This window comes from Mauremys reevesii, linkage group 12 (genome assembly GCF_016161935.1).
Source record: "Mauremys reevesii isolate NIE-2019 linkage group 12, ASM1616193v1, whole genome shotgun sequence".
NCBI lineage: Eukaryota > Metazoa > Chordata > Testudines > Geoemydidae > Mauremys > Mauremys reevesii.
The window spans coordinates 31,446,279-31,457,830 of record NC_052634.1 but is presented as its reverse complement, the minus strand read 5'-3'; the positions used below and the strand labels follow the sequence as shown (position 1 = coordinate 31,457,830).

The following is an 11,552-nucleotide window of genomic DNA, read 5'->3' as shown; positions in this document are numbered from 1 at the left end:
GCCAGAGAAACTGGTAAAGAATCCCAAATGCCCAGGCGTGAAGTCATCATCCATACAGAATTCCCACCGCAGTAAACCTGGCCCCTGCAGTTGGCCAGGCACTTCTAGTCATCTTTGCTTATACACGTGCAGTCGCACAGAGAGCGCGCGAAGTCTCCTCCCACAGAGCGGAAGGGGAAATGATTCTCGACCACTTGGAGCTCCTGATGTTGGGTGACCAGACGTCCTGACGGTATCAGACTGTCCCGATATTTGCCTGCTTGTCCCGGACGTCCTGACCGATACTCTGGTCAGACACCGACAACAAACACCTTGCTCTGCCCGGCACACAGGCATCTCGGAGGGACACTCGCTGCCCTCTCGACTCCGCCTCCTTCCTGACATCCGCACCCAACCTGCCCTGGCCCTGCCTCTCCTACAGGTGGCATCCTCCCTCCTGTAGGCTTGCACATGGGCCATGGCTGCGGCTGGGACAGAGAGACAGGCTGCTCCAGCCCCGAGAGCCTGCGGGCAGTGCCAGTGGGGCCAAAGGTGGGGAGCGTGGGCAGGACCCATGCGTGGTGGGGGGTCAGAGACACGTGGGCAGATACGCCCGCCAGGAGGGCCTGGGCCTGGTTACACCTGTTCTCCCTGCCCGGGAGCCGCAGAGGACCCGGAGGCGTCTGGGGCTGTTAGAGCCTGAGAGCACCAGGCACAAATACCCAGGAGCCAGGGGACAGGGAGCTGGGAGTGTATCAGGGTCGGAGCCGAGAGTTGGTGAGACGGGCAGCCAACAGCTGCCTGGCGGGGCTTTGGTTTTTTTTTTTTTTGCTCCACATCACGTCCTGATATTTCATCTTGACATCTGGTCACTCCCAGCCTGATGAATGATGTCTGATCACAAGGGCCAGATTGGCCTTTGCTAGAGAAACCACTGGTCAAGTTTGATCCACCAGACAGCCAGCAAATACAAACAACCTCAGGTTCAGTAACTGCTGCAGGCAGCAAAGTCCACAGGGAGCAGTTTGGCACTGACACCTGCCCACTGCCCCGGCTCTTCTCGGCCTGTTTTCTTGACCTCGCCACTCTGCTCCAGGCAGTCCTGCATCACAGATGGGGACCCTCTGGCTCAGACTCTCATTACACTGCCTGGCCTGTCAGTACACATAACTTGGGAGAGTTTTTGGCCTCTCCACGCCCAGGAACTGTCAGTCTCAGGGTCTGATTTCCCATTGGCCCTTCCTCAGGCTTGGGTGCTGGGAATTAGCCAACCAAACCCCCACCTGCTTTATAGTGCAGGCCAACAGTCCCTTTTTCATGGAGCCAGCCCTGCAGAGGGTCACTGATGCAGAGAAGATAGGCATGAGCTGGTCCCATATAATGGGAGTACCAGACTCGAACTCTGCAACTGAGTTCAAATCCAGTGGACCCAGTTGCCCAGGTGTGTGCCTGATCACAGGTGCCTCAACTCCTGCAGTCCCGTTGTGCAAGAGCAAATCTTTCCCATCCTGTTAGTGACCCAGGCCTCTGGGTGGGAGGCTGCAGGGAGTTAGGGCTCCCCAGAACTGACACCTGAGGCCAGATTCTCACAGATTCACCTGGTGCTCACATGTTTGGCAGCACTTTGCCTTGTGCTTTCCTCTCTGCCCACCTGCTACATGAAGGAGGCCAGGCCAGGCTCTGTAGGGCAGGAGGGAGACAGAGTCTCAGGCAGGTGCCCAGCATGTTCCTCCCCTTCGGGGCACCCGGGACAGGTGGCTGGTGCTGACAGCCCAAGTGGAAGGTTTAAAACTACAGAGCAATGAAGGTGGGCAAGAGGAGGGCAGACTACGACTATGTGGCCAGGCAGATAGCCACAGACACCAGTCAGGCTGCTCCTGCCATGCCGAACCCCACTGAACACCCCCAGCAGAGCCTCAGGCAGGGCGCGGCTGCTGATGCTTTGTGGTTAACATCAGGAGATGGTAGAAAGCAGGCTGCCCCTGGTGGGGCCTTCTGACTGTTCTCACCATGAAATGACTTTAAGTGGAGCTGCCCATTTTATGCCAGGTAGCAGCTGAGATCAGAAGCCCTGGGCTCATGCTCCAGCCTTGCATGACCTGTAGCAGTGGCACCCCCAATCTCTTCCCGCTCCCATGAAGTTGTAGAGCATTGGCCTGAGTGGCCAAGAAGAGGTTCTAGCCCCGAAGGCAGCAGACTGCAGAAACAAAGTGATGCAACCACGAGGGGACTTCATGAACTTGAATCATCCGATCCATAGGAGATGCTTCATCTTTAGCTATGATGAGGGGGTTCAAGCTTTCTTGAAAAAGTTGGACACTAATGTCACAGAACAAACGTGAATACAAATGGCACAAAACAAACACACACATAGCACAAAACATGTGGCAGAACAACAAAATACATCACATCACACCCGCAACCAACAAAGCTGGGAGGTGCTAGGCTGACTCGGGACCCATTTCTTCACTTGGCTGAGAGGACGCGCCCGGGCAGGCTGGGAGCAGTTCCCCGGCCTGCCTCACATGAGGACGGCAGGTTGCGCCAAGTAACGCTCCTGGGTGCACTTCGGGAAGCCGAGTTCTCTCGCCTCTTACACGACCTTCCAGTGGAGGAGGCCGTGCACCGCTTACCGCCCCTCCCGCCGCTGATTACGGAGAGCGCGGGACAGAGACTGGCGTGGGGAAGGGGCTCTGCCCCTCGCCCTAAAGCTTCGCCTCCCCAGCTTGGGCAGCCAAGGCGGCCGCCTGGGAGCTGACCCGCCATGCCGGCGGTCCCGAGCTGGGGGAGGGGCCTGGCTGCTGCGCTCTGTCCTCTCTCTTTGGCGCAGCCCAGGTGGTGGAAGGTGACCTGGAGGCAGGAGTTCGATGTCGCCCTGCTCCTCTCCCAGCAGCCCCCCAGCAGCGCACAGCCCAACAGAGCAGCTACGCGAGCACTTCACGATACAGAGATTGCACTAAAGCACTTTATATTTCACAGAGTAAATATTTGTAATAAAACTATATATATGAGTACTGCCACCTCGGATTCTGTGTTGTAATTGAAATCAATATATTGAAAAGGTAGAAAACAAAATATAATACCAGAATTAAATTAGTATTCTATTTAATGGTGATTAAAACAGATTAACTATAGCATTTTTTAAAGCTAATTGCATGGAGTTAATCATGCATTAATTGCCAGCCCTAAATTTGAATTTTCTGTCCCATGCATGACAAGCCAGAATATCTGTGTGTGGAAAGAGCTCATGGGAATTGTGTATGGGGAAATTATTTCCTCTGTCTGACATTGTCCCTAGTTGCCCTTTGTATCAACAGGCTGCAGCAACATCCATGTTTGCTCCAGCTCTATTCCCATCTCCAGGGGCATAGGGGAAGGAAATGGCTGCAGTGGAGCCACAGTTGAGGGAGGATTATCAGGAGTTGCTGGCGGGGTTCCTTTATGGGAGAAAGTGGCAAATACTAGGGGTGTGAACTCCAGGAGAGGTTGCTGGTCTGGGTGGAGAGGGCAGGAAATCCTCAGGTGGGGACAGGTGACAAACGCCTGCTGGGATTTACGCACGTGAGGCCCAGCATTTCTCAAACGTGGCCACCAGGTCTTTTATTGTGGCCACAGCCCCTGGGTTGTAATTGAGGAGGATACCAGGGTCACTTCAGGCTTCTGCTCTGGGATGGTAAGGCAGGCCCAGCCCAAAGACATGGAACGTAGGCCGGGTGGGGATAAGTCTGTGTAACTCCAGTTATTACATTGACACAATCTGTGTTTCACAGCACACAAAACTCCCCAACCAACTACATCTCCCCAAAACAGACTCTCAGTCTGGAAAGCATTTGTCTCTATGTTGTTAGAAAAGACTCAAAGCAAAACAGAAGAATTTCAGCTTTTTAAACAATCCTCTATAAAGATAAAGAAACTTACATCAGTAGACTCAGAAAGCACCCAAGATATTTTAACAATATGTTGTCATGAAGAAGTTCAAAGAGGCTCATGATTTAACTTACTTAAAAATCTTTCTCAATCAGCATCTTTAGAGTTAGAAACTTTTTCTGCTTTCTAACTCAGACAGTTTTCTAAAAGGAGAAGCACTGGTCCTGGAGACACTGCAATACCAGGTCAATGCATAGTGGACAGAGCAAGCCTCCCTATTCCATCCCCTTGCTCAAAAAATCACTTAATATACAGTCCTCAAAACAAAGGATCATCGTATTAAACTCATAAGAACTGACACTACGCTGATCTTAGCTCTTAAGGAGCCGAGAAGCTAGATGCGAGTCTCGGATGCTAGGGTGGCTGCTGCTCTTCCCTCTGCTTTACTTCAGCACGAGGAGCCCAGACACACCAAACACTACATTCTGACACTTGATAACTAGGTAAATCACAGCTTACAAAGGACAGGGTTTTAGATAATTTTTTGGTGGGGGCCTCCAAATGGTGGTGCCCCCTGCTCCCCGGCCCTGTAAGCTGATATAAAATGAAGCTACAACGTGTCAGTGCCACAAGATTACAAGGGTCAATTAAAAAGTGGAAAGTCAGAAGCAGCACTTGTCACTACTTCCATATACAGGCTGTATTATATTTTGTTGCACCCTGGGTTGTGATGAAGTGGGAATGTTCTTAATATTTTCTCTGAATACTGTGTGGGTGCCTCAGTTTCCTGCAAGACATGCCAACTGAAGGTGTTGGGGACAAAGATCAGGTGGCCTCCTGCATCCGGAAGTAGACATACAGAGGCCAGAGGAGGGAGTGTCAGTTTGGAGCTGGAGTTGGGGAAATGTAGGAGAGACCCACCCAGAACTTGGGTCTGGGCTCCCACCCCCAAGATGCATGACTCTGACAGAGGGGTTCTGTTTTCTGTACCAACAATCTCTTGTTTAAACTGTGTTCTGTCATCACTAATAAACTCTTCCTGTTTTACTGTCTGGCTGAGAGTCACATCTGGACTGGCAGAGTTAAAGTAGGGACCTTCTGCTTGTTTCCAGGACCAGCTCTGGGCAGACTCGCCAGAAAAGTGCATGATGTGGAAGGGCATGCTGAATGCCTGGAGGTCTGAGACTCCAGGAAGGTGTAAGCTTCGGCTCCTGGAGACACAGTCTGCTTCAGAGAGGAGGCTCCCCTTCAGAGTCCTGACTGGCTTTGTATGAGTTGTTCCAAAGCATCCCAGCATCCCCTTCCTATTACTTTCACCGTGCACTCTCTGCAGAAGTCTGCATTAGGCACTGACACTCCCTCCCTCTGGCCTTTGTGTTCCTTTCCAGGCATTAGGAGGCCACCTGACTCTCTTTGTTCTCCAACACCTTCAGTTGGGGCACTCCTGCAGGAGGTAAAATTGTGGCCCAGGCCATCAGTTGCCCGGAGACAGAAGCTGCGCCATTCTCTGTGCAGACGGCATCACACTGGCCCTCTAGGGGCCTCTAAGGCAACAATCACACCCCCTTATCATGTTAGGATGACTCAACATGCGAATTTTAGTTATAAGCTGGGACGCACCAGTTGCTGAAGTATAACGGAGGAGGAGAAGGACCGCAGGAGTCCACCTGGTTGATCGTAGGATGCCGACTAAGTAGAGTAGGCAAATGTGATGTGGTTGTTATAAAAGCTATCATGCGGTCTTGGGATGCATTGTAGGCTTAGGTGGTATTTCTAGTAGGGTGGAGATAAGGAGGTGCTAGTCCTGTTATATAAGGTATTGGTGAGACTCTCATTTGAGTATTGTGTGCAGTTTTGGTCTCCCATGTTTAAGAAGGATGAATTCAAACTGAACAGGCATATGTAAAGAAGGGCCACTAGAATGATCCGGAGGAATGAATGGCTCATGTCGTATGAAAGGAGACTTGAGGAGCTCCGGGTTTGTTTCTCTCCTTAACCAAAAGAAGAGGATAAGAGGGAGATATGAGATTGCACTCTTTAAATATATCAGAGGATAAATACCAGGGAAGGAGAGGAATTATTTCAAACATAGTGCTAATGTGACACAAGAGGACAAATGTAGATATAAATTGTCAGTCAGAAAATTCAGGCTTGGAAATTAGACTTCCAAGGTTTCTAACTCATCAGGGAGTGCAATACTGGGAACAGTCACTGGAGGGGGAAACAGTGGGGGCGAAGTGGACCTCCATGCGACTTTGGTATTTGCTAGATAAGTTTATGGAGTGAGATGGTAGGATAGGATACACGGGCTTGAAACAGGGTCAATTGTTTTGAGCCACACTGAAGTAAATAGGTAATAATGGGTCAAATGATATGATACATAACATTTTTCAAGAGGGTATAGGGGCTGGAGAGTCTTGCCTTGCTGCTCGGGTTCAGCTGACTGCCATATTTGGGGTCGGGAAGGAATTTTCCTCCAGGGAAGAGATTGGCAGTGGCCCTGGAGGTTTTTCGCCTCCCGGCATGGGGGCAGGGTCGCTTAGCAAATAGGAGTGGGTGGAGCGGCTTATGTGGGCCTGCATCTTGCAGTGGGATAGTCAGACTAGATGATCATGTTGGTCCCTTCTGATCTTTGAATTCTAAGAGTGGATTCTATGATCCCACCAACTAGATCCTTGTGAGGAAAATGCATAGGTAAACTGAGTGGCACCCACGCAGGTATTCAGAGAAAAACATTAAGAACATTCTCAGTTCAGAACACTCCTGTATAATGACTAGTTACAGTACACTTTAAAGGGTGTGTAAATAATCAAGTATTGTGCTAAACACAATGATACTCCAAACTGACTGGGCCAAATATAAATTGAGTGTTTTTTCCCGCTGAGGGCTCTGGGGTGGGCTGACAGGGATGAGGGGAGAGGACAGTGTGTGAGGTGCTGTCAGGTTGGGGTGCTAGTAGGTAGGCTCTGGGGTGTGGGCAGGGCTGAGATAAGTGAACTTGGGGTGCAGACAGGCTACCCCTTTGAGGGGGCTAGGGCCAGAGAGGACCCCCTGGCAGCAAGACCACTCTGCAATCATGGGCGGTCACTGCACATGCCCTAGGGCCTCTCTCAGCTCCAGAAAGCCCACTCGCCTCCCTGTGGTGGGTACTACCCGGGCAGGGGCTGCCATCAAGTGTGGCCTCCCCCTGTTGCTGACCCTCACCATAACCTCACTGGGGGATGGGGATGGGGCTGCCCCTTGCCCAGCGTGGGGGCACAGTGGGGACTGCAGTGGGGTGGTGGCTGGGGGGGAACAGGGCCGGTCACAACATTCACCCAAGCCCCAGCTGCTCAAGTGTCTAGGGAGAGCCCCATTCCCAATCTCCTGTGGTGGGTGGGTGGGTGCTGGGGGGCAGGGGGAACTGCCAGCACATGCGGGGCTTCCTTCTTCCCTCTTGCTGCAGCCTGGGTTGCCCCTCTGCCACCCCTTGTCTCACTGGGGATGGGCTGCCTTGCCCAGCACTGGGCAAAGGAGTGGGCTGTGGGGGGAGGGGGCGGACTCACAGGGTCAAATCCTCACAGAAGCCCCAGCAGCTGTCTTCACAGGTGAGGAGGTCCACTCCAGATGTCCATCTCCCGGGCCAGAGCCCCCTGGCATCTCCTCCAGGTGGGTGCTGGGGGCGGGAGAGAGGGCTCCAAGCCACGTGTGTGTGCTCTCCTCCCACTCCTCTCTCTCCTCTCCCCTCTCCTCTCCTTGGTGCTCCAACAGGCTGCCGGCCGCTGATCTCTGAGTAGCCTTAGCTGGGCCAGGGTCGGCACCAGTGGGTCAGCGCTCGCCAGGGTACACCCATGCCGGGCGTGCCCGGTTTGTTTATCTGCCGCGCTGCAAGTTTGGCCGATCACAACCGCATCTATCGGCCAGCGGTTCGCTGTCCCAGGCCAATGCGGAGGCAGGAAAGCGCGCGCGAGCCGAGGGATGTTCTGGTCAGCGCGCTTCCTGCCTCCCGTGATTGGCTCGGGACCGCGAACCATTGTTAGTGGAGCCGCTGATCGGCCGAACTTGCGACGCGTAAGATAAACAAATCGCTGGTCCGCCGTGGTGCTTACTCCTGGCGAAAGCCGCGATCATCACCAAGCGCTAGTTAACCCCCGCCTTTAGGTGAGAAGCAGCTGCAGGCAGCCTGCAGCACAAGCAAGGAGAGAGAGGCACTGGCTGGTTTTTTTTTCAGGCAGAGAAGCTCCAAGGTGGGGCAGGGGACGCCCAGGCAGGGCCAGGGAGAAACCCAGCTCCAAATATTGGGTGGAGCACAGCCCCAGTCTTGAATTGATATTCCTGGTGCTCAAGCACCTCGAGCCCATATAACCTGCTGCCCTGGGTGGGGGCTTGGACCCAGGATGGACCAGCAGCCCCATCAGCTTCCCACTCCCTAAATTCCCTGTGCAGCAGCTGCCTACAGTTCAGCTGTGTCCTCCCCCACTGCCAAGGTGTGTGTGTGTGTGTGTGTGTGTGTGTACATGTACATGTACTACAATGCTGTGTGTTGTGTGTGTGCTGCTCCTGCCCTCTGCCTGGAGCTGCTCCCGAGACCTGCTTGCTGTGCTGGGGGAGGGAAGGAATAGGGGGCTAATGTCAGGGTGTCCCCTACCCCCTGCCCTGCATCCCGCCACCCCATCTTCCAGAGCAGGACTCAGGAGGGAGAGAGCTTGCAGCAGCTGGGGTCTCAGCAAGCTGATCTAATTAACAAGGCAGTGTACTTAAGGAAAATGCGCATATCTCCCTCCATTCCCGCTGCCTTGCAGAGTGAGAGAGTTAACCCTTGAGGGCTCAGCCAATTGCTAGTTCATCATTTAGCAGCAAGGGAAATATCCCACCCTCTGACTCCTCTACCTCAACCAAGCTTCACAATCATCATCACTGTGTATCAGTATTAAATTGTTTGTTTAAAACTTATACTGTGTGTGTGTGTGTGTGTGTGTGTGTGTGTGTGTGTGTGTATACACACAAACAGTCTTGTCTGGTGAAAATATTTCCTGGAACCTAACCCCCTCATTTACATTAATTCTTATGGGAATTGGATTTGCTTAACATCGTTTGCTTAAAGTCGCATTTTCAGGAACATAACTACAAGGTTAGGTGAGAGTTACTGTATAGACTGCTAGTTGGAAAAGCGAGAGGGGAGAGCACAGACTGAGTGGTTAGGCTTTGTATACTGAATAAAAGGAGTTTTTTCAGTGTACCAGAAATCTAGTTATGAGGAAGGTTAGATATAATAGCTTTATTTAGAAACTTGCATAACGCTTTAGGTGCAGATAGTCTGGTTTTCTTTTTGCTGGGATGGGTTTTGAGTAAATCATTAGTCTGCTTGGTTTCTTTCATAATCTGAAGTGGATTGAGCATCTAAATCCTTCTACTCCTCTCCTCTCCCCTCAAATGTGAAGGGAACAGCCTCAACCTTTTGTCTTATTCTGCTTTGTAGGAGAAAGATGCTCTATGTAAATAGTCATGATCCATTTAGGTTAATTCTTATGCTGAATGGCGGGTAGGAGAGGGTATAAATCATTGAGACTCTTGCCCCACTCCCTGTGTGGCCTGTGTTTTTCTTTTGTTTTAAAATGAGACTGTCTAGTTTTTATGTAAATATATTTGGGTGGTTTCACTCATATTTATAGTGCTATGAATTTCATGTGCTCTTGTCTCACAGCAGCCATGGGAGGGAAAGCCTGTGGCAATGGACTTTCCAAAATTATAGACTAGTGATTCTCAACTTGTGGCCTAATCGGCAGCTGCTGATGTGGCATCCTCAGGCCATACAGGTAGTATATAGTGTGTGGATTCTGCTCACATAACACAGAGAAAGTTGCCTATGCAGCTCACAATAGTAAATAGGGTCAGACCAGAAGATCTCTTCTTTCCAAGTGGGAATTGTGCAGGGAGAAACAACAGACCTAGTGCAGCTGTGTTGCCACTGCCTACTAGCACTGAAATGGTTCAGAGTGCCTTGGGTCAAGTGGCACCAGTTCTAAAAGTAAGGGTGATCTAGTGCTGTGGTTCTCAAACAGGGGTATCCAATGGTCTTCCAGGGGGTACAGCAACTCATCTAGATATTTGCCTAGTTTTACACAGGCTACATAGAGCACTAGCAAATTCATAACAAATTAAAATTCATACATTGATTTGCTTATACTGTTCTCTATACTATACACTGAAATGTAAGTACAATACTTATATTCAAGTGATTTATTTTTATAAATATTGCATCTGATTATGTAAGGCAGTAGTTTTTAAGTGAGGTAAAACTTGGGGGTATGCAAGAGAAATCAGACTCCTGAAAGGGGTACAGGTGTCTCTAAAGGTTGAGAGCCACTGATTTAGTGCAGGTACCACCGGTAACATAGAACTCTGCAAAAACTTCTAGTGCAGATGAATTTGAGAGCAAGCCAGAGAGAAACTGCTGCGGAGCATGCTAGAAAGGGCTGACCTGTCCGCATTGTCTGTGCCTGACAGGCTGTCATGTGGTACAGAGGAGCCTGTGAGAGGTATCCCAAAGCAAGAGGGTTTGATTAGTTGCTAGGAGCTCCACATGCTAATCAGGAGGTGTGTTTCTGTAAATAGTGACATAAACATCTTCTAATGGACAGTGTGCTAAAGCTGTCTGAATTGTGCTTTAATGAAATGGGAACCTGGTTTTAGATTTTTGGTCTTTAATTCTCTGGGGGTGAAACCTGTTGTATGAAAACATTCACCGTGGGAAGAAAGCTTGCACACATTAGCCTGGGTGTGTAGCCGAGCACAGCTTTAAGACTGTACTTTCAGGGATCATTTCTATAGTTTGTAACTAGAACAGTGTGGTTGAAAGTGTCTGATCTTGCTAACCACGATGAAGAGTTAAAGTGTTCTCTTCTGAGCATGAAGTGAGTGGATAGTGGTGCTTTAATGCATCTGCTATCTGCTATTGATGAGCGTTCTTGCTTTTCTTTTGGGAAATTGAGAGGAAAAGAACACAGACTGAGTGGTTAGTCCTTATAAAACAAGTTTAAAATAAATGTTTTGGTTTTTTTTTCTGTTATCTGAATTTATTTAAAGTTTTTGTGCAGTTCTGTTTAATGGCAAGTCTTAATTTGATTTGGTAGAATTTGGAAGAAAAGTAAAGGTAGTGTGAAAATGGTATTTTAAAGGTTTTTAATTCAGTACTTACTGAAAGTTTTTTTAAAATTTCTTTATGCTGCTCTCTCTTTTTTTCTTGTAATCTATTTAAGGATTTAGGTAGGGTCCTGTGTCTGCATGTTCTCTTCCTTTTCCACTTGCTTCTCCGCTTCTCTCTTCTTCCCTTCCATTTTTCAGGAAGCCCCTAATTTTTACTTCTCCTGCTCTGGCAGGGGGTATGCAGTTTGCTCTTGGCCCCAAGCCCATCAGACAATCCACACAAGATCTGAGAGTAGCTGTCTCTTGGCTGTATAGTGGGTAGAGGGTTCTAAAGCTGTCTCAGGGTATGTCTACACTATGGGATTATTCCGATTTTACAGAAACCGGTTTTTGGAAACAGATTATATAAAGTCAAGTGAACGTGGCCACACTAAACACATTAATTTGGCAGTGTGCGTCCATGTACCGAGGCTAGTATCAATTTCCGGAGCATTGCACTGTGGGTAGCTATCCCATAATTCCTGCAGTCTCCCCTGCCCATTGGAATTCTGGGTTGAGATACCAGTGCATGATGGGGCAAA

General features: G+C 49.9%; 2 non-coding genes across 2 annotated transcripts; one reads left to right on the top strand and one right to left on the bottom strand.

Annotated features, from left to right (window-relative positions):
* Positions 1-4,054: 4,054 nt before the first annotated feature.
* Positions 4,055-4,244, bottom strand: LOC120376485. Its single transcript, XR_005587356.1, has one exon. It is a non-coding gene; the product is annotated as a U2 spliceosomal RNA (small nuclear RNA).
* A 6,381-nt stretch (positions 4,245-10,625) lies between these two features.
* On the top strand, positions 10,626-10,842 carry LOC120376570. The gene has a single exon (XR_005587428.1). It is a non-coding gene; the product is annotated as a small nucleolar RNA U3 (small nucleolar RNA).
* The last annotated feature ends 710 nt before the right edge of the window (positions 10,843-11,552 follow it).